The 21,852-nt window shown below is 38.7% G+C and overlaps 1 protein-coding gene across 4 annotated transcripts in view; it reads right to left on the reverse strand.

Moving 5' to 3' along the window:
• UBE3A (ubiquitin protein ligase E3A) overlaps positions 1 to 21,638 on the reverse strand; it is a 92,991-nt gene extending 71,353 nt beyond the window's left edge. For 2 of the 4 annotated variants that reach the window (XM_052659712.1, XM_052659709.1), the window contains exon 1: positions 21,554 to 21,638. The gene's annotated coding sequence lies outside the window, so the exon portion shown is untranslated. The remainder of the gene's footprint in view (positions 1 to 21,553) is intronic. The other 2 variants (XM_052659711.1, XM_052659710.1) reach the window with 2 other exon arrangements.
• Positions 21,639 to 21,852: the final 214 nt, after the last annotated feature.

Below are 21,852 nucleotides of genomic sequence, written 5' to 3' on the forward strand. Positions count from 1 at the left end.
AAACAGAAACATGTAAACACGAATCATAAGAAAGGAGGAGTAGCTATATTAACACCAGACAAAGCAGACTTCAGGCCAAGGAACATTACCAAGAGAAGAGACATCTCTTAGTGATAAAGAATCAGTCCGTCAAGGAGAGGTAACAGTCCTCAATGTGAATGCACCGAACAACAGAACTTCAAAACAGATGGAACAAAAAGGAACAGAACTGGAAGAAAACATAGCAGGTTCACAATCACAGTTAAACATTTCAACACTACTCTCTTCTTAATTAGGGCTTCCCTGAGAGCTCAGTTGGTAAAGAATCTGCCTGCAATGCAGGAGACCTGGGTTCAACCCCTGGATTGGGAAGATCCCCTGGATAAGGGAACGGCTACCCGCTCCAGCATTCTGGCCTGGAGAATTCCATGGACTACAGTCCACGGGGTCACAAAGACTGGGACACGACTGAGCGACTTCATTTTCACTAATTTAATAAAATAAGTACCCTGCCCCCAAATCAGTAATGATATAGAACACATGCCTGTCTAAAAAAGAACTTGTAGCCTGAAAAGAAAAAGAATGAAAATAGTTGGATATTCACAAAAAGACATACACATGGCCAATAAATATATGAAAACTTCAATATCATTAATCAGGGAAATGCAAATTAAAATAACAATGACACTTCACACCCATTATATGACAATTACTTTTTAAAAATAACATTAGCAAGGTATTAGCAAAGATGTGAAGAAGTTGGAATCCTTGTGGGAAGGTAAACAGTACAACCGCTATGGAAAATGGTATATTGGTTTTCAAAATAATTAAACATAGAATTACCATATGACGCAGCAATTCCATTCCTAGCTATATAACCAAAAGAAACGAAAGCAGGGACTTTGAAGAGATTTTTACACCCCATGTTTATAGTAGCACTATTCACAATAGCCAAAGGAAGGAAGGAACTCAAGCCTCAATGAATGAATGATTAAACAAAATGCAGTATATAGACACAATGGATATCATTCAGCTTTGAAACAGAAATTCTGATATATGATGTAACATGGGTCAACCTTGAGAACGTCATGCTAACTGGAATAAACCAAAAGCAAAAAAAAGAACATCGTATGATTCCACTTACACGAGTACCTACAACAGCCAAATTCAGTCTGACAGAAGAAGAGAGGCTGGAGGGAGGGGAAGAAATTAGCTGGTTACTGTTTAAAGGGGGCAGAGTTTCAGTTTGGAATGACAAACAAGTTTCAAAAATGGGTTAAGAGTGATGGTCGCCCAATGTGAGTGTACTTTATGCCACTGAGCTGCACAATTAAAATGGTTAAAATGATAAATTTTATGTTATGCATATTTTATTACAGTTAAAGAGAAATTGCAATGGGATACCACTACACACCCATCAGTGTCTGCAATTTGAGAATATCAAATATTGACAAGGATTTGGAAGAAACGGAACTCTAGTATGCTGCTGGTGAGGATGCATAATGGTATAACCATCTGGAAAAGTTCATCAGTTCTTTATAAATTTAAACATAAAACTAACATGTGCATACTAAGTTGCTTCAGTCATGTCCAACTCTTTGCGATCTTATGGATTGTAGCCTACCAGGCTCCTCTGTCCATGCGATTCCCCAGGCAAGAATACCTGAGTGGACTGCCATACCTCCTCCAGGGGATCTTCCCAACCCAGCTATCGAACCCACATCTCTTATATCTCCTGCACTGGCAGGCAGGTTACCACCAGCACCACCTAGGAAGCACATGACCCAGTAATTCCAGTTTAAGGCCTTAAAATCTGAGGAATGAAAACATGTTCACATACCAAAAGACACACATGTGCAAAGAGGACCTTTATTCACAACAGCCTAAAACTGGAAAATATGCAAATATTCACTAAATAAATAAATACACTTTGTACAGCCATTTTGTATTTAACAAAAAAAATCAGTGATAAAATACAAAGTAGAGAAATCTCAATTATCTGTAGTTATGTGGGTATGTGATAGCATACACAGATTTGCTGCAATAATTAAAAAGTACTGTTCAACTCCATTCTGTCAGTTGTTCTAGCCAAAACCTCAGTGTCACCTTTTACTTCTCCCTTTATTCCACACTTAAATCTGACTCATCACCAAATCCTACAGACTAGAGCTTCAACACGTATCAGTGATTCAACCTCTTCTTACCAACCTCATCAGCCTCAGCCTGTCCAAGCCCCCATCATCACCTCTTAACGTGTATTCCTGTAGTAGCCTATCAACTGGCCTCCTGATTCTGCCCTTCTCTTTCAATCTACACTAACCATGGCAGCCAGAGGGATCTTCTGACGTAAGTCAGAACTTTCCACTCTACTCAAAAACTTTCAAGGGCTTCCCATCTCACTCAAAAGTAAACTTCAGACCCCTTATTATGACCAAATGCCATGCACCCTACATTCCCCTTTCTGACTTGATCGCCACCTTTCACCTTTCTACAGCCACACCGGCCACCTTGCAGTTTCTCAAACCAGGCACTCTCCCACCTCACTGTTCCCTTATGCACTACCCTCTGTGTCTGAAATGCTCTTCCCTCAGTTATCCATCAGTTCTTTACTCAAATCACTATCTCACTGAGATTTTCTCCGGTCATACTAAAGTTTGCATTGCCCCCTGCATGCTCAAATATTTCATCTCCCACTCCTTTTTCTCCTCAGAAGTACAATATACTGCAACTGCATACAAACTGCAACATACAATATATTCTACGTATCTTGTTTTTGCTGTTTCCCTACTAAGCAAAAGTCCATCAAAACAGGAGCTTTGGTGGGTTTTGTACACTGCTGTCTCTACTAGCATCTAGAAAAATGCCCATGACACAATAGGTGCTTAAAAAATATTTGCTAAATGAATGAGGTAGAGATGCACATGTAACCATTCACAGGGAAAAGATTTCTATAATAAATTGCTAAGAAGCAGGGGAGGAACCAAGTTGTACAGAAAACAAATACACAAGCAATGAACAATTTGAAAATAAAATTTTAGAACTTTCATTAGTAATTCAATATCAAAAAGAATGAGTCTTAGAAATATAAACAAAATACATTTCTTTCTGAACAGAAGTGTCAAATGGGTACAACGAAAACTACAAAACACAAAAAAATTAAAGACCTAAATAAACAGAAAGACATTCCATGTTCATGAATTGAAAAATATTAATGCAAGAAAACTCCTTAAAGACATCAAGAGATTCAACACAAATTTTATCAAAATCCTGGCTCCCCTTTTAGCAGAAATTGACAACCTAACTCTAAAATTCACACAGAAATTTAGAGAATGCAGATAGCCAAGAGAGAAGCCAAGTGTGAATATTCACATTTTTCAACTTTAAAATTTACTACAAATCTACAGCAATCAAGAATGTGTGTGAATGGCTTAAGAACAGACATAATGGATGGAAGACAATTCAGAGTCTAGAAATACACTCTTATATTTATGGCCAACTGATTTTCAACAAGGGTGCCAAGACAATTCAATGGGAAAGAACAGGTTTTTCAACAAATGGTTTTGGGACAACAGGATATCTACATGGAAAAAAATATAGTTGGACTCTTACTTCATATAACATCATACACAAAAATTAACTCAAAACAGATGACAAACAAAAATGTAAGAACTAAGACTACAAAACTCTCAGAAGCAAACAGGTATAAATCTGCGTGGCCTTGGTTAGGCAATGGTTTCTTAAATAACACCAAAGACATCAAAAGAAAAACAGTAAACTGGACTTAACTTGTATGCCTTAGAGGAAAAAAAAACCATGAAACTGAAAACACAACTTTTGGGGGGGGGGGGGTGGAAATACTTAGAAATCATGTATCTGATAAGGGACATGCATCCAGAACAATAAAAAGAAAAATGACCCAGTTTTAAAATAGCGAAGGATCTAAATAGATCTCCAGAGATGGATGATCGGTACAAATGTTAGTTATCTGAGCGTGCACGCGTGCTAAGTCACTTCAGTCGGGTGCAACTCTTTGTGACCCTATGGACCATATCCCACCAGGCTCCTCTGACATGGGGTTTTCCAGGCAAGAATACTGGAGTGGGTTGCCATGCCCTGCTCCAGGTGGCGTTCCGATCCAGGGGTTGAACCTGTGTCTCGTACATCTCTTACACTGACAGGCAGATGCCTTACTACTAGTGTCACTTGGTAGGCTCTGTTAGTCATTTAGCAAATGCAAATCAAAATCACAGATACCTTCACATCCACAAGACAACTGGTTTGGCAGGGAAGTAATTAGAAATGAACTCTCATGCATTACTAATGCAACTGTAAAATAGTGCAGCCACTTTGGAAAAAGAGTTTGGCAGTTCCTTGAAATGTTAAACACAGTTAAGACCAAAGAGTTTCACTCCTAGTTATGTACTCAAGAAAATGAATATGTATGTCCACATAAAAGCTTATATGTGAATATTCATAACATGATTCATAATAAAAAAATGGAAACAATCCAAACTTATAGATGACTGAATAACCATGACTATGTGTATACTCATACAATGCAGTATAATGAACCTTCAGAATATCATTTAAGTAAAGGAAGCCATACACAAACATATGCACACTTTACAATTCCATTTATATGAAATATCCAGAAAAGGGAACCCACAAAGAAAGAAAGACAACTCGTGGCTGCCAGGGGCTGGTGGAAAGAATGGCGAATGACAGCTATAGGGCTTCTCTTGGGGACGATTAGAATGTTTAAAACTTATAGATGACGGTGACGGCTGCCAATTGAATATTCTAAAACCCACTATAAAGGGTAGATTTTATGGCACATGAATTATATCTCAAAAGTTGGAAATTACATAAGGTATATGGAATTATTTTTATAAACCACTACAAATACCTGTACTTACAGTTACATTTGTTTGGTATTCACCAGGTGTTGTGATGCTTTTCTACACTTAAATTTAACAACTGTTCAGTTTTGGAATTGGCTAATAAGAAAGGAAGAGGAAACTAACTGTTTTATACTTTAAAAAATACATATTACTTTTTGTATTTCCTTATTCTCAAAAATAATTCTGTACACCAATATTTGACGGGATGCACAACCAACCATGAAATATTAAAGAGCTCTCTAGAAATGTTACAGTGCTAGAAGTTCTGATTTTATTATTTACAGGAATAACCTACTATTTAGAACTGAGGCCATGCTGGCAAATCCAAGTTTTATAGAGTGACTTTTATATATACAGGAGTAGAATTTCAGATCAAAATCACAGAACTGGAAGAGAACTGAACTCTCTAATGTGACCCCTGACCCTCCCCACCATCTGGGTTCTGTGAACATTTCCAAAAGTAAATAAACTATGCTTATTTACCTGGCTGAATAACTATAAAAAGTGAACAAAACTCATGATCTGCCAACATTAAAATGCCATCTCACCAATGTTTCATTTCAGTTCAGGTGCTCAGACATGTCCGACTCTGCGACCCCATGAATTGCAGCACGCCAGGCCTCCCTGTCCATCACCAACTCCATCACCATGGAGTTCGCTCAAACTCACGTCCATTGAGTTGGTGATGCCATCCAGCCATCTCATCCTCTGTCGTCCCCTTCTCCTCCTGCCCCCGATCCCTCCCAGCATTAGTCTTTTCCCGAAGTGTTTATTATGTGACTTATTAGCAGTGAGAGAATCTTATCTTAGTGTAGATCTCAAATGTTATTTACAGAGACCCTTAAGAAATTACCAAAATTATTTCAATTTCCTAGCTTTTAATGATAAATCACTTATTCCAGTCAAAAATTCCATATTCTGAAAACAGAAGCAAATGTGCCACACACATAGTGCAAATGACTTATTATTTTGAAATTTTCATCTGCACAACTGAGTTCAATGTTATGTAGAATGTAATCTAAAATAAAACCAAAAATCACATTAGTATTCAGCACACAGACAAAAAATATTCATAATGCAATATACCAGAAGAACTAAAGGTAGGTGGGTTTTCCCTGAAATTATCATGAACACGTATTTTCAGTTTATTACATTTCACCTATCAAATGTAGCAACTAAACTCCTAAAATCTAAATTAAGAATAACAAAAGACCATTAGCTTCTAATTTAACTTCAAAATGCTTTCAAAATTTCACGAAATATAATTTTAAGTGAACTAGACTGTATCTATTTAAAAAACAGAAAATTGTATTTCTAAAGACCATCTCTACTTGAAGGACGTAAGATTAAACACTGAGCACATTTAATCATCTATTAATGTAGGGTAAAATACTTGACTGTAGCCTAATTACAAATTTTCTTTTGAGCAGTTATTGTAATACTTCTCTAATTGGAGGGGGAAAAATGCAATTTTGATCAATCAGTATACGAACATTCATTCATCCAACACTCACAAATGCCTGAATTTGCAATTTTAAAAAAAACTGATTTTTCTCATTGACTCTTCAATTCAAAAGAATTATTCAGTATCAGATGAGTTAAGTACTTACTGAGGAAAAGCAGAATTCAATCACCGTACCATACAAGAAAGCCCTATACTAGTAAATACAACAAGATTCTCAAGGAAGGTTCCCTGAGTAATATTTAAGCTGAGCACGAATGGATGGATAAAAATTGCTGCTGCTCTGCTGCTAAGCTGCTTCAGTTTTGTACGACTCTGTGTGACCCCATAGATGGCAGCCCACCAGGCTCCCCCGGCCCTGGGATTTTCAAGGCAAAAACACTGGAGTGGGTTGCCATTTCCTTCTCCAATGCAGGAAAGTGAAAAGTGAAAGTGAAGTCACTCAGTCGCGTCCGACTCTTAGCAACCCCATGGACTGCAGCCTACCAGGCTCCTCCATCCATGGGATTTTCCAGGTAAGAGTACTGGAGTGGGGTGCCATTGCCTAGCTAACTGTATACTCAGTTCATTCAGTCGCTCAGTCATGTGCGACTCTTTGTAACCCCATGTACTGCAACACGCCAGGCTTCCCTGTCCAGCACCAACTCCCAGAGCTTGTTCAAACTCACATCCATCGAGTCAATGATGCCATGCAACCATCTCATCCTCTATCGTCCCTTTCTCCTGCTGCCTTCAGTCTTTCCCAGCATCAAGATCTTTGCCAATGAGTCAGTTCTTTGCATCAGGTGGATAAAATATTGAAGCTTCAATTTCAGCATCAGACTTTCCAATGAATATTCAGGACTGATTTACTATAGGATGGGCTGGTTTGATCTTCTTGCTGTGCAAGGGACTCTCAAGAGTCTTCTCCAACACTACGGTTCAAAGCATCAATTCTTCAGCGCTCAGGTATCTTCATGGTCCAACTCTCACATCCACACATGACTACTGGAAAAACCACAGCTTATATGAACCTTTGTCGGTAAAGTAATGTCTGCTTTTTAATATGCTGTCTAGGTTGGTCATAGCTTTTCTTCCAAAGAGCAAGCATCTTTTAATTTTATGGCTGCAGTCACCATCTGCAGTGATTCTAGAGCCCAAGAAAATAAAGTCTGTAATTGTTTCCCTTCTTTCCCCATCTATGAGCTATGAAATGATGGGACCAGATGCCATGATCTTCATTTTTGAATGCTGAGTTTTAAACCAGCTTTTTCACGCTCCTATTCTTTCATCAAGAGGCTCTTTAGTTCTTCTTCACTTTCTGCCATAAGGGTGGTGTCATCTGCGTATCTGAGTTTATTAATATTTCTCCCTGCAATCTTGATTCCAGCTTGTGCATCATCCACACCAGCATTCCACACGATGTACTCTGCATATAAGTTAAATAAGCAGGGCGACAATATACAGCCTTGACGTACTCCTTTTCCTATTTGGAACCAGGCTGTTGTTCCATGTCCAGTTCTAACTGTTGCTTCTTGACCTGCATACAGGTTTCTCAGGAAGCAGGTAAGATGGTGAGGTATCCCCATCTCTTGAAGAATTTTCCAGTTTGCTGTGATCCAAAGAGTCAAAGGCTTTATCATAGTAAATGAAGCAGAAGTGGATGTTTTTCTGAAACTCTCTTGCTTTTTCAATGATCTAACTGATATTGGCAATTGGATCTGGTTCCTCTGCCTTTTCTAAATCCAGCTTGAACATCTGGAAGTTCTCAGTTCATGTATTGTTGAAGCCTGGCTTGGAGAATTTTGAGCATTACTTTGCTATCATGTGAGATGAGTGCAACTATGCAGTAGTTTGAACATTCTTTGGCATTGCCTTTCTTTGGGATTGGAATGAAAACTGACCTTTTCCAGTTCTGTGGCCACTGCTGAGTTTTCCAAATTTGCTGGCATATTGAGTGCAGAGCTTTCACAGCATTATCTTTGAGGATTTGAAATAGCTCAGCTAGTATTTCATCACCTCCACTACCTTTGTTCGTAGTGATGCTTCCTAAGGCCAACTTTACTTTGCATTCCACGATGTGTGGCTCTAGGTGAGATCAGAACATTGTCATTATCTGGGTCATGAAGATCTTTTTTGTACAGTTCTTCTGTGTATTCTTGCCACCTCTTCTTAATATCTTCTGCTTCTGTTAGATCCATAGCATTTCTGTCCTTTATTGTGCCCATCTTTGCATGAAATGTTCCCTTGGTATCTCTAATTTTCTTGAAGAGATCTCTAGTCTTTCCCATTCTATTGTTTTCCTCTATTTCTTCGCACTGATCACTGAGGAAGGCGCTCATATCTCTCCTTGCTATTCTTTGGAAATTTGCATTCAGATTGGTATATCTTTCTTTTTCTCCTTTGCCTTTCCCTTCTCTTTTCTCAGCTAGTTGTAAGGCCTCCTTGGACAACCATTTCGCCTTTTAGCATTTCTTCTCGGGAATGATTTTGATCACCACCTCCGGTACAAATCACTAACCTTCGTCCACAGTTCTTCAGGCACTTTATCTATCAGATATAATAGCTTGAATCTATTTGTCATTTCTGCTGTATAATCATAAGGGATCTGATTTAGGTCATATCTGAATGGTCTAGTGGTCTTCCCTACTTTTTTCAATTGAAATCTGAATTTTCCAATAAGGAATTCATGATCTGAGCCAGTCAGCTCCTCGTCTTGTTTTGGTGACTGTATAGAGCTTCTCCATCTTTGGCTGCAAAAAATATAATCAATCTGATTTCAGTGTTGTCCATCTGTTGATGTCCATGTGTTGAGCTCCTCTTGTGTTGTTTGAAGAGAGTGTTTGCTATAACCAATGCGTTCTCTTGGCAAAACTGTTAGCCTTTGCCCTGCTTCATTTTGTACTCCAAGGCCAAGCTTGCTTGTTACTCCAGGTGTCTTTTGACGTCTTAATTTTTCATTCCAGTTAGTTCTAGAAGGTCTTGTAGGTTTTCATAGAACCATTCAACTTTAGCTTCTTTGGCATTAGTGGTTGGGGCATAGAGTTGGATTACTATGAAAGTGAATGATTTGCCTTGGAAATGAACAGAGATCATTCTGTCGTTTTTGAGACTGCACCTAAGTACTGCCTTTCACACTCTTTTTGTTGACTATGAGAGCTACTCTACTTCTTCTCAGGGATTCTTGCCCACAGTCTAAGCAGACTGAAATGCACTGGGCAAAAGGTTTGCAACAAGGAGATTGGATAGCTCAAAAAACTGAATACAGGCCAATACTGTTAGATGGTTCTAAAAAAGGAGAATGTGAGTCAAACCTGAGGAAGCAGAGAGAATTCAGATCTCATGGGACCTTGTAGATCAATTAAGGATTCCCATTTTATTCTAAAAGCAGCAGAAAGTCACAAAATAATTTTAAACAGTAACAAAATAAGACTTGTATTTTTAAAAGATCACTGGAGAAAGAATCAGTTGCTTACAATAATCTAAAAGAGTTACAACTATTAGTAGTGATGAGAGGTCCCCCCAGTTAATGGCTACAAAATCAACACCACCAATGATCAAATGTAATAAAAGAAAAAAATCCTAAATATGCATAGACCAAATGTCTAGGAATAAATTCAATAAAGTATAAAAAGAATTTATAAAGAAAACCGTAAAACTCACAACAAATAAATGGCAATGTATACTATGTCAATTCTCAAGTTAATACTCAATGCATTTCCCAATAATATCCCCAAAGAAAATTGATACACTGGTTTTAAATACTTATGGAATATTTTATTCCAAATATATTCCACCTATATATTTCATATATATTATTCCATATATATATTTCATATATATTATTCCATATATATTTCATATATATTATTCCATATATATTTCATATGTATTATTCCATATGTATTTCATATGTATTATTCCATATGTATTTCATATATATTATATGTTATGGATTATGAAAGAATGAAAGTCTAAGAAAAATAATTCTGAAAATAAAAGAGTAAGTTCTGACTCACAGATTTCAAAGCTTAATATAAAGTTATTTGAAACAAAGTAATACAGTAACAGTGCTTAAAGAAAATAAAATAAAGAAATTAAAACCAAACCCAAACCTCTGGTAGCTGATACAGGTGATACTAAAGAAAATAATGAGGAAAGGATCCAATGCTTAATGCTGATGCTAGTTTTTCATACAAAAAAAAACCCCCAATTCCTAACTTCCCCCCAGACTGACCTAAATGCAAAAAGATAAATAACAGAAACCTCTCAATGATTAGCAGACATTAAAATTAAAATTTTAAATTAAATTTAAAAATTAAAATCCAATAAAAACAGAAATCATAAAAGACTCATGAGCTTCAATTGAAAAGCTGAAATATTATATCCCAGAAGAGAATATCACAATGGAGAGTAAGTACCATTTTCTGTTATTATTATTCTAATGACTAACCTTAACTCTCTTGGCTGCATTATAAATTAAGAATGCTGGATGAGATGATCTCCAAGATCCTTTATAACATAAGTGTTGCATAACAGTATCTTTTTTCCTTTTAAAACATTAATTCAGGAAACATTTAAAACACATATTAATAAACTTCATATCCATATATCCAGCACCCAGAATTAATAACTCAGGCAAATGAAAATTAAAATGAGATATCATTTCACACCCTTCAAATCTGCAAAAATGTTAAAATCTGACAATTTCAAGTATAGGCTAGGACATTAGAAAAAGTAATGTCCATATACTGCTGATAAGCATATACTGACATTTTAGAGAATTTAGCAACATGTAGTAAAGTTAAAGATATTCACAATCTATTTCCCAGCAGTTTCACTTCCATGAATCTTTCTATAAAGAAATACATGCAAAGAAATGTGTACAAATGATCACTGCAGCATTGCAACAGAAAAGGAAACAACTCAAATATCCATTAACCGAGAGACACACATATTTGATATATTGTACAACGGAGTACTATACAGCACTTAAACTAAACTAGAGCTACATGGATCAACATACATGTGCCAAAAAATAGTAAAAAGAAAAAAAGCTGAAAGATACACACTATCACTTCACAAAAATTTTAAAACACAAAATCCAATACCACATATATCATTCACAGATACAAGTACATATATACAGTAAAAGTATAAACAAGGGTATGAAATTCAAGAACCCCAGAATCATTATTACCTTAGGTAAAGAGAGAATTAATAGGACTTGGGCATGAGGCGGCTACAAGTGAATATGTAAGACTGCATTTGTTTCTCAAAGGATCAAAATTTGCTTAATTTATAGTTCTGAGTGGTGACTAACTGAGTATTTGCTATATTATTTACTCTGTTTTAAATGTTTTTAATTAAAATATACATACATATTTTAAAAAGAAGAAAGTGAACATATAATATCCAAGCTGAAAATTACCTGGGAGATCACCTAATCCAACCTGTTTCCTTTATAAAAAAGAACTAAGGAAAGATGTCAGAGTAAGAAAACGAAATGAATACTATTGTAAATTATTGCCATTTTAAACACAGTAGGTAGCTAAACAAGCACATACAGGAATCGGATCTTAACTGTTTGAAAGAAAACCTTAGTAGGCTAAAGAGTGATCAGCTCCAATTTGTCAAAATCTGGTGCACGCGCACACACACCCCTTCCTAGAAATGCCTTGTCAATTCAGGGCATGCATAGGCAGTGAAGTGGGTCTCTGGCCCAAGCCCAGGCTGACTTCTAGCTCATCTTTATTTAAAAGTATTAAAAGTTCTGAAGCCTAGAGTTCATTAGTCCCAAGAGCTATCTAAAAGTAGTCCTGAACTAACTATAAGGCAGTTCATTTATGCAATACTTACAAATATCTAAAAGATTACATGAAGAAAAAAGAGACAGCAAGTATTTACTGCTCATATCGAATTTTAAATCCGTAAGTAAATAAATCATTTAATTTTAGCTGAAATATGTGACCTACCTATTTTCCAACTGAGAACCATCTATTTTTAAATTCACCCCTCCCTACCTTTCATCTATCCAAAAGATCAAAGAGGAATTCTGAGAGGGAGGGAGTAGACTGGCTCTTCATTGAGTTAAGTGAAACCTAAGATTTCGCTTTTTCATTTTGAAGATAATCTGAAATATACTACACTGGGTAATAGTTAAATTTAAAGACACAGAAGACTTTAAATGCAGAAATCTAGTTTTATGTATAAAGAAGTCTAACATCAGTTCAGCTTTTCTATTACACTTAAGTGTTCTCAATTTCAACATTATATCAACTTTTAAGAAGCAGTTCCATTTTAACAAGCACACTATACCCCTATGTTAGCTACCAATTTTATCCATTTAATTTTCTATTTTCCTTTTCTATCCTTTAAACATGTTTAATATGCCCTAGTCCATTTCGGCTGCTTATTTAACAAAATATCATAGACTAGATGGTGTATAAACAACAGAAATTTATTTCTCACAGTTCTGGAGCCAGGAAGTCCAAGTTAAAGCACCAACAGATTTGATATCTGGCGAGAATCAGCTTCCTGCTTCATAGATGATGGTCTTCTGGCTATATCCTCACACAACAGAAAAAGGGAAGGAGCTCTTTGGAGTTTTTCAAAGGGCACTAATTCCATCAGAAGGGCTTCATTCTGAAAACCTTATCACCTCCCAAAGGCCTCCACCACCACTTAATGCCATCACAATGGCAGCAGGTTAGGAGGGGTGTTAGGATTTCCATATATGAATGGGGGGTGGGGGGCGCTACAGAAACTCTCTCATAACCACAGCAAAATGTATGAAAAATTTAATATGAATCAGACAGCTTCACTAATTAGGAAAGCATCTCATTTCTAAAGAGCACTACATTTGGATTATCTTTAACAGCATAGTTTTCCATCATCAACACAGAATACAACTCACCTCAGAAAACTAGGAAAGAAAAATTTTATCTAATTACTCTTTGTATGAAATAGGGTTTATCAATCAGTAAACATGTCAAATATAACAGCTGCTCAAAAGACACCTTTTGTTTTTAATTCTCAAAACAAAAACTTATTAGCAAAGGTAAATATTTAGTATCCTTATTCATGGCACACCATAAGGTTATCAATATTGACAAAAACACACAAGGCACAATAAACAGAATTCCTAAAAAAAAATACTAAGGTAATAAGCTGGAAATTAACCTGTATTTCTCCCTGTGACCTATTAGCTCTATATCGAAAACAATGCTGAGCATCTCATCCTTTCCCTTCTGAAGAACAGAACTATGCTTTACATATAAGAGATTAAGAAAGTATTTTTTGGAAAGTATGAAGAAATTGCTGTAGTGGTATCTGCAGTGCTAGAGCAATCATCTGAGAAGAAAATAACATCACTTTTAGAAAGGGTGCTAGAGAGTACAAAGAAGTGACAAAATGTGACACTTGTCCATACAGAGTGGTACACACATAGTCATTATTATTATTCTCTGTACTGTCTGTATGTTTAATTTGGAAGGAAAATTCAGAATTTACTCTGCATCACGAAGAATATAAAATAAATGAGTTAGCATAATGGCTAGATCTCACAAGGGCAATTTTTTTTTAACTGAGAAAGAGTTGCTTTACTGTATTGCATTGGTTTCTATCAAACATCAACATGAATCAGCCATAGGTTGACCCATGCCCCTCCTACTTAAATGTTTTAAAACAGGATAAAAACTCATCTGCATGGGATACATACATATACCTCCCCATTCCAGCCCTGTAGGTTGTTACAGAGCTCCTTTAGAGTTCCCTGAGTAACACAGCAAATTCCCATTGACTATGTACATATGGTAATAACGTTTCCACCTTACTCTCTCAGCCACACCTCCCACCCTTTCCTTCCCCACCCTATCCTCAAGCCCCGTGGTAAGTCTGTTCTCAACATCTGTGTTTCCATTGCTGCTCTGCAAACAGGGTCATCAGTACCATCTTTCTAGATTTCAAATACATGCTTTAGTATACACTAACTGTTTTTCTCTTTCTGACTTACTTCACTCTGTATAATAGGCTCTAGGTTCATCTACCTCATTAGAACTGACTCAAATGTGTGCCTTTTTATGGCTGAGTAATGCAGGTCAGGAAGCAACAGCTGGAACTGGACAAGGAACAACAGACTGGTTTCAAACAGGAAAACGACTACATAAGGGCTGTATATTGTCACCCTGCTTATTTAACTTCTATGCAGAGTACATCATGAGAAACGCTGGACTGGAAGAAACACAAGCTGGAATCAAGATTGCCAGGAGAAATATCAAGAACCTCAGATATGCAGATGACACCACCCTTATGGCAGAAAGTGAAGAGGAACTCAAAAGCCTCTTGATGAAAGTGAAAGAGGAGAGCGAAAAGTTGGCTTAAAGCTCAGCATTCAGAAAACGAAGATCATGGCATCTGGTCCCATCACTTCATGGGAAATAGATGGGGAAACAGTGGAAACAGTGTCAGACTTTATTTTTGGGGCTCCAAAATCACTGCAGATGGTGATTGCAGCCATGAAATTAAAAGACACTTATTCCTTGGAAGAAAAGTTATGACCAACCTAGATAGCATATTCAAAAGCAGAGACATAACTTTGCCAACAAAGGTCCATCTAGTCAAGGCTATGGTTTTGCCAGTGGTCATGTATGGATGTGAGAGTTGGACTGTGAAGAAAGCTGAGCTCTGAAGAATTGATGCTTTTGAACTGTGGTGTTGAAGACTCTTGAGAGTCCCTTGGACTGCAAGGAGATCCAACCAGTCCATTCTAAAGGAGACCAGCTCTGGGATTTCTTTGGAAGGAATGAAGCTAAAGCTGAAACTTCGGTACTTTGGCCACCTCATGTGAAGAGTTGACTCACTGGAAAAGACTGATGCTGGGAGGGATTGGGGGCAGGAGGAGAAGAGGACGACAGAGGATGAGATGGCTGGATGGCATCACTGACTCGATGGACGTGAGTCTGAGTGAACTCTGGGAGCTGGTGATGGACAGGGAGGCCTGGCGTGCTGGGATTCATGGGGTGGCAGAGTCGGAACCGACTGAGCGACTGAACTGAACTAAATATTCCATTGTATATATGCACCACAGCTTCTTTATCCATTTATCTGTTGATGGCCATCTAGGTTGCTTCCACGTCCTAGCTACTGTAAATAGGGCTGCAATGAACACTGGGTCACATGTGTCTTTTTCTAATTTTAGTTTCCTCAGCGTATATACCTAGTAGTGGGATTGCTGGGTCATACGGTTTTATTCCTAGTGTTTTAAGGAATCTCCACACTGTTCCCCACAGTGCAAGTTTTCTCCATACCCACTGTAGCATTTACTGTTTGTAGATTTCTTGATGAGAGCCATTCTGACAGGTCACAGGGGCAATTCTAAGAGTACCTTCTCATATTCAAGAGGGAGGCTGCTGTCCATGTGCCACAATTACTGAGCCTGCACACTCCAGAGCCCACACATTGTAACGAGAGAAGCCACACAGCAATGAAGACCCAACACAATCAAACCAGAAACAAAAAAAGAGGGAAGCTGCTGAGGTCGAAGTCTATTAGAAACTAGAAATGGATAACTTGTTCCTTTTGATACAGGAGACAAAAGTTATCAAATGAAAAATTACAGGTAAAGTACTGGCAGCATCTTCATTCAGCCTCTAGCTACATAATTCATGTGCAGCACTACTTTTCTTAAAGGTGAAATTCTGAATTACTGAACTTATGTAAAATGGCACCACCTATTAAGAACTAAAAAAGAGCTACAAGCCTACACACCACAAAGAGGTCAAAAAAAGTTTCATGTTTTATTTCTGTAACATAAAGGGATCTGTGCTTGACTAACCTCAACTGATAGCAAAGGGTACAGAAGATCAGCTTCTGGAACACAGTGAGAGAAAAGTCACCACAGTATTCTCCACATTGGCTAGCCACGAGTTTCACTGAAAGCAGAGTTTTATGCTACTTGTGTAAGTGTTTAGAGCTCCTATACCGCCACCTTCGTGCTTTATTTGCGGCACAGATGCTGACTTTAATTAATGAAGTCTTACATAGGATTATCTTCTACAATCCACATATGACAGAAGATTCTAGCAGATTTCCTAAAACTGAACTTCAGGAATAATCTTATCTAGTAAGATTCTAGGAAGATTGGAATAGGAAATGGCAACCCACTCCAGGATTCTTGCCTGGAAAATTCCATGGACAGAGAAACCTTGCAGGCTTCAGTCCAAAGGGTCGCTGAGAGGAAGGAGGACAGAACCATTGAGCAAAGCACAGTTAAGAGTCTGTCTCCAAAACTTTTTCTTTCAGGTCAACCTTATAATTCACTTGCTATTGTCACATCAACAAGAGAGGTCAAAAATAAAGCAAATTACAGAAGTGATTTGACTTTGGACTAACAATACTATTAAGATCTGCTGTTTATTTCTAATGTATTACCAAATATAAAATAAATTCACATACTACTTCCCCAAATAATATTTCTATGGAAAGGTTAAAAATTTAAGTAGAGAAAACATGAAAATATACCAAGGTTCCAATAACCTGTCCATTACTAATCATCTTGTTTTCTCGGGCAAAACACTAACTCAGTTATAAGGTCAGTTTGTAGTTATGAATCTACTTTTTCGAGAATGATCTCATTTGAAAATCATAACCCTCAGAGACAAAGAAAGTAACACCTTTACTTGATAGGAGAGCCAAGCCTTTGAATGCTAAATGGCTTGTTCGTACCCACTAGGAAATTAGAGAATGAACCACGATCTTCTGACACCAAACTTAGTGTTTCTTCCTCCACATCAATGGTTCTCCACGGCTTCCGTTCATTGAACCTGTGGAGACTCTGAAGCACTTAGAATTTCATATATAATTTTACGATGTTCACAGTCACAAGACTTAGAATCAAGCAGTAATAACTGTCAGCTAAATTTCATGTGCAAAATGTAGTGGTCAAAAAAGAAAATACTAGCCTTATTTCTTTTTCAAATAGACCTATACTTAATGATCTTCTTTTAACTTCCTATCCATAATGCTATTTACATGTTAAAGATAAGAGATAACTTAGATCAAAGAACTTTAAATGACATTTCTGAGATTAAATGAAAAGTTAGCAAAGAAATTTATCATGTATTTATTAATAAGTCATCTCATTAAAAATCTGTTTAAATAGAATCTTTAAGTATTTCAAACATCACACATTTTGAACATAGGATATAGGCTTGTATATTAACACTACTTCCACTTACTATAATTTTTCTTTATTTCCTATATTAGAAGAAAAAGTCCCATTTCCTCCAGTAACTGCTATGGTCAGAAAAGGCATCTTGTTAAAGGTTGTTTTCTACTAATATCATGTGTGTGTGCTGTCATATTGTCAACCCCATGGACTGTAGACAGCCAGCCTCCTCTGTCCATGGAATTTTCCAAGCAAGAATACTGGAGTGGGTGGCCATTTCCTATTCCAGGGCATCTTCCCAACCCCTGTTTCTTGGGTCTCCTGCACTGGCAGGCAGATTCTTTACCACTGTGCCACTTGGGCAGTGATATTCTACTAATGGTATGATATTCTACTAATATTATAGAAAGCATGTAATTGCAAAAAGGTGGGTGAGTATTCTCAAAGCAAAGTTTAACACTCCTCCCAACAGATAGGACAAAATAGTACCATTGTGTGCCGAGTCCTAACTAGGGTCCAGAGGCTCAAAATGTGCCCTGGCTCTGCCACCTGAGGAATTTAAGAAAATCATTTTAAAGGTCTGCAATTCAATTTCCTCACGTATGAAGCAAGAATAGCCCCACTTAGGCCTACAATGGGCTTCCCTGATAGCTCAGTTGGTAAAGAATCCGCCTGCAATGCAGGAGACCCCAGTTCGATTCCTTGGTCGGGAAGATCCCCTAGAGAAGGGATAGGCTACCCACTTCAGTATTCTTGGGTTTCCCTTGTGGCTCAGCTGGTAAAGAATCCACCTGCAATGGGGGAGACCTGGGTTCAATCCCTGGGTTGGGAAGATCCCCTAGAGAAAGGAAAGGCTACTCTACTCACTCCAGTATTCTGGCCTGGAGAACTCCATGGACTGTATATGTCCATGGGGTCGCAAAAAGTCGAATACAACTTAGTGACTTTCACTTTCAGGCCTACAACTCCTATGAATTTATAACCAGATGACAGAATGCCAATCATCTCAGAAAAATACCAGAGTATATACAGGCCAAAGTAAGTTTATTTTCTTTATACATATATACACACACACACTCACACACTATGTGCCAGACTGGAGTGGAGGATTGCCACTGAAATATGAAGAATCTAACATGTGACAGACAGTATATAAAGGGAGGAGTGCAGCAATATTCTTTAGAATAAGAGCTGGGAGTAGGAGGCGTTGAGTCCACAGACCCGCCGAAGGATTAGAAAGGCACCAGGAGAATGTAGTTCCATTGTGTGACAAACTTTCACAAAACATGGTGTTATGTGGAGGATGTCACTAGGACCGCGCACTTTCAAAAAACAGAGACATAAGTCTTGTCTTTGTAGTCCTTACACCTAGCTCAGCTCAGAGTAGGCACATAAATGCCTAATAAATGTTAGCTAACTATTACTGATAACTAAGTCACCCACACTCTGGTAACACACGCTCTGGTAAACAACAGGAGTCCTTGCCCTTAAAGACTGAGTTCAAAACCAGTGAGCAAGAAAAACAATGTAGAGGATAATATGCTAGAGTCCACTATAGATAAGGTCATTTAAAAACATTTAGAAAACTGAGTAGGAAGACGTCAAAGGATAATATTTCAATGTGCCTATGTGATGGGCATTTCACATACTTTAATCCTCACAACTCTAAGCTTCACCACCCCATTTTACAGATGACAAAACTTGCAGCTCAAAATTAAGTCACTTGTCAAGTGTCAGACAACTAGGGAAAGCCAGAATCAGAAGTAGGATCTAATTCCAAAGCTATTTTCACTGTCCACACCATAAGGTCTTTGGTTTTTATACTTTACATTTGTAGTGGAGAGCACGGACTGCCAAAATCAGCCAAAGCTTTGTTGTCCTGAATCATCATGAAGAGCATCTAAGACTTTACCCAAGCATTTTAACTGAAAAAAATCACTTCTGAAAATTTGTCTTCATAAAAATGAGAAAATTAATTTTTTAATAGCTGCATATGTACTTAACATCATGTTTCTACATTTTGACCTATACAAGTATAGGTCTAAACAAAAGGGCAAAACATGACTGAAGAACATTACAAGTAATCATTTAGGAAAACAGAAACTTACTTGTAAGTACCATTTCAAATACTCAGGTTGAAAAAAATTTAGGTTTTGATCCAAAGTTTTGGATTATTCCACTGATTGCATATTGAAACAATAAATTATTCCAAATATTTAAGGGGAGAGAGGACTGTTTTTGGAGGGGAGAGTAGAGGAGTCATTTAGAAATGATCTATAGTGTGGGGAATAAAACTGATTTAATGTTACATGTCAGAGACACCAGTTAGGTACCAAACAAATCCTGTTAAATGGGCTGTGCAAGTGGGATAACAAAATATCTTCTTTTCACTTCTAACTACATAAGTTATTTTTTAAAACATGGGGGAAAAAAACCCTGCAAATTTAAGAAATATGAAAGAAAAGCAGCTCATAAAACTTCTGAAAAAGAATTACAATATTGTAATTTGTATCTCTGTGTAAAGCTAAAACTCCTCAGTAACCCAGCAATGTCAGAGGATGGTGTACATACTACTGACCACATTAACGCTAGTTAGCAAATACTGACACAGTAAGACTTTCATACTTTACATTATAATTTTATAAACAGACATCATTATTTCTTGAAGCCACCTCTTGTTTCTGTTCTGTCATGATTACCAGCTTAACGGGGTTCTAGTCATTCTTAGGGCTTTATCAGCACCATCATTAATATTCATTTCATTAAAAATGTGATAAGTAGCTCAGACTTACAAGCAGGATCTAATTCTAAAGTTATTTCCACTTCTTTTTATCTTCCTAAATTCTAAACTTTTTCACGTGGTTTACAAAACAACCTCTTAGGTAAGGGTACTTACTAGTCAAGAGGTGTGAGATAAACACTTCTCATCCTTCTTGTCCAATTCATTTGACATGATTTACTGGGTACTTCAAGTGCATTTCACCGGTAACTTTTTAAAAGATGCACTTCTGAAGTTTAGGTCATTTCCATTTCAACCTCCCTTCTCCACGCACCCCCCCCCCCCCCCCCCCCGCCAAAAATCTGGAGTAATTTCCTTTTTTCAATACTGCAGACAGTGGAATGATCCGAAATTATGGGTCATACCCGAATTCCCTTCTGACTGATGGAAGGTAACTTTGGACTATAAATCCCGTATGACATTAATTTACCTTTTCAGCAGCACCCTAACCACTTAATAAACATAATACCAAACAGGCTTTGTAATTATTTTTTAACATTTTCACAGGATTTAAAAAAAATTCGGACTAAATTATCTTTCAAGGATCCTAAAACTAACCAAACAGCGTCCATATTAAAATTACTTTTAACAATTTTATGGACTAAAACTAAAACGTCTGTCGCATTAACAGCAAAACCCTCCAACACCATTACGAGTCCCTTTTATTTTCACAACTGGAAAAAAAAGCGGGGGGGTGGTGGTGGGGGGACTTGCAGGTTTGCATTTAATGTCTCCAGCAAACCCAGTAGCTCAGGTTTAATTTCAGAATCGGATGAGTTCTGTGGACACAATTCTTGGGCTTGATTTACCACTTCATTCGCCCTCCCTCCCCAAGAGTCCACCCCCCAAAAAAACCCAACCCGCCAAAGCACACGTCTAAACATTTCTTCACCCGTAAGGCCCAAAACCCCGAAAACGGCGAGAATTAGAGCTCCCCTAGGGCGGACGCGGCCAGCGGGGCGAGCCCGCTCGGAGGAGGGCCACCTACCGACTGCCCGCACGCCCCGCCCCGGGCCCGCTCGCGTCCTCTCGGGCGACGAAACCCTCCCTCCGGCGGCGCCTAGCCAGGACTGACAGTCACGGCGGCCGCCGCGGCGGACAGAGGCCTAGTCCTGGCACCGGCCTCTCCAGACCGCGCGCCCCGCGCACCCGCCCCGGAGGCGGCGGGTGTCCCTGCCCTCGCCGAGGCCGGCCCCGCAGGGCACTCGGGCGGCCGCGGGGACAAAGGGGGCGCCGCCGGCCCGGGCCCGTCCTCCCCGGCGCAGGCCGTCCTCGGCCGCACTGACCTGTCGTCGCCCCCGCGCCTGGGCCGCGGCCCCAGCAGCAGCGGCCGCCTCGCTGGTCGTCGTCGCCCTCGCCCGCCGCCTCCGCCCGCCACCGCCTCGTTCCCTGTCGCTGCCGCCACCGCCGGCGCTCATGCGGGACCCGCGCTTCGTTCTCCGAAGTCCGAGACCGGGAAAGGGGGCGCAGCGGCCACAGGAAGCCCCGCGCCCGTCGCCCGCCGCCGCTCCGCCGCTGTCCGTCCGCAGCGGGGGTCACAGGGCCCGCCTGCGGGGCTCGGAGGAGCCGAGGGAGGCGCCGCCGC

This window comes from Budorcas taxicolor, chromosome 21 (assembly GCF_023091745.1).
Source record: "Budorcas taxicolor isolate Tak-1 chromosome 21, Takin1.1, whole genome shotgun sequence".
NCBI lineage: Eukaryota > Metazoa > Chordata > Mammalia > Artiodactyla > Bovidae > Budorcas > Budorcas taxicolor.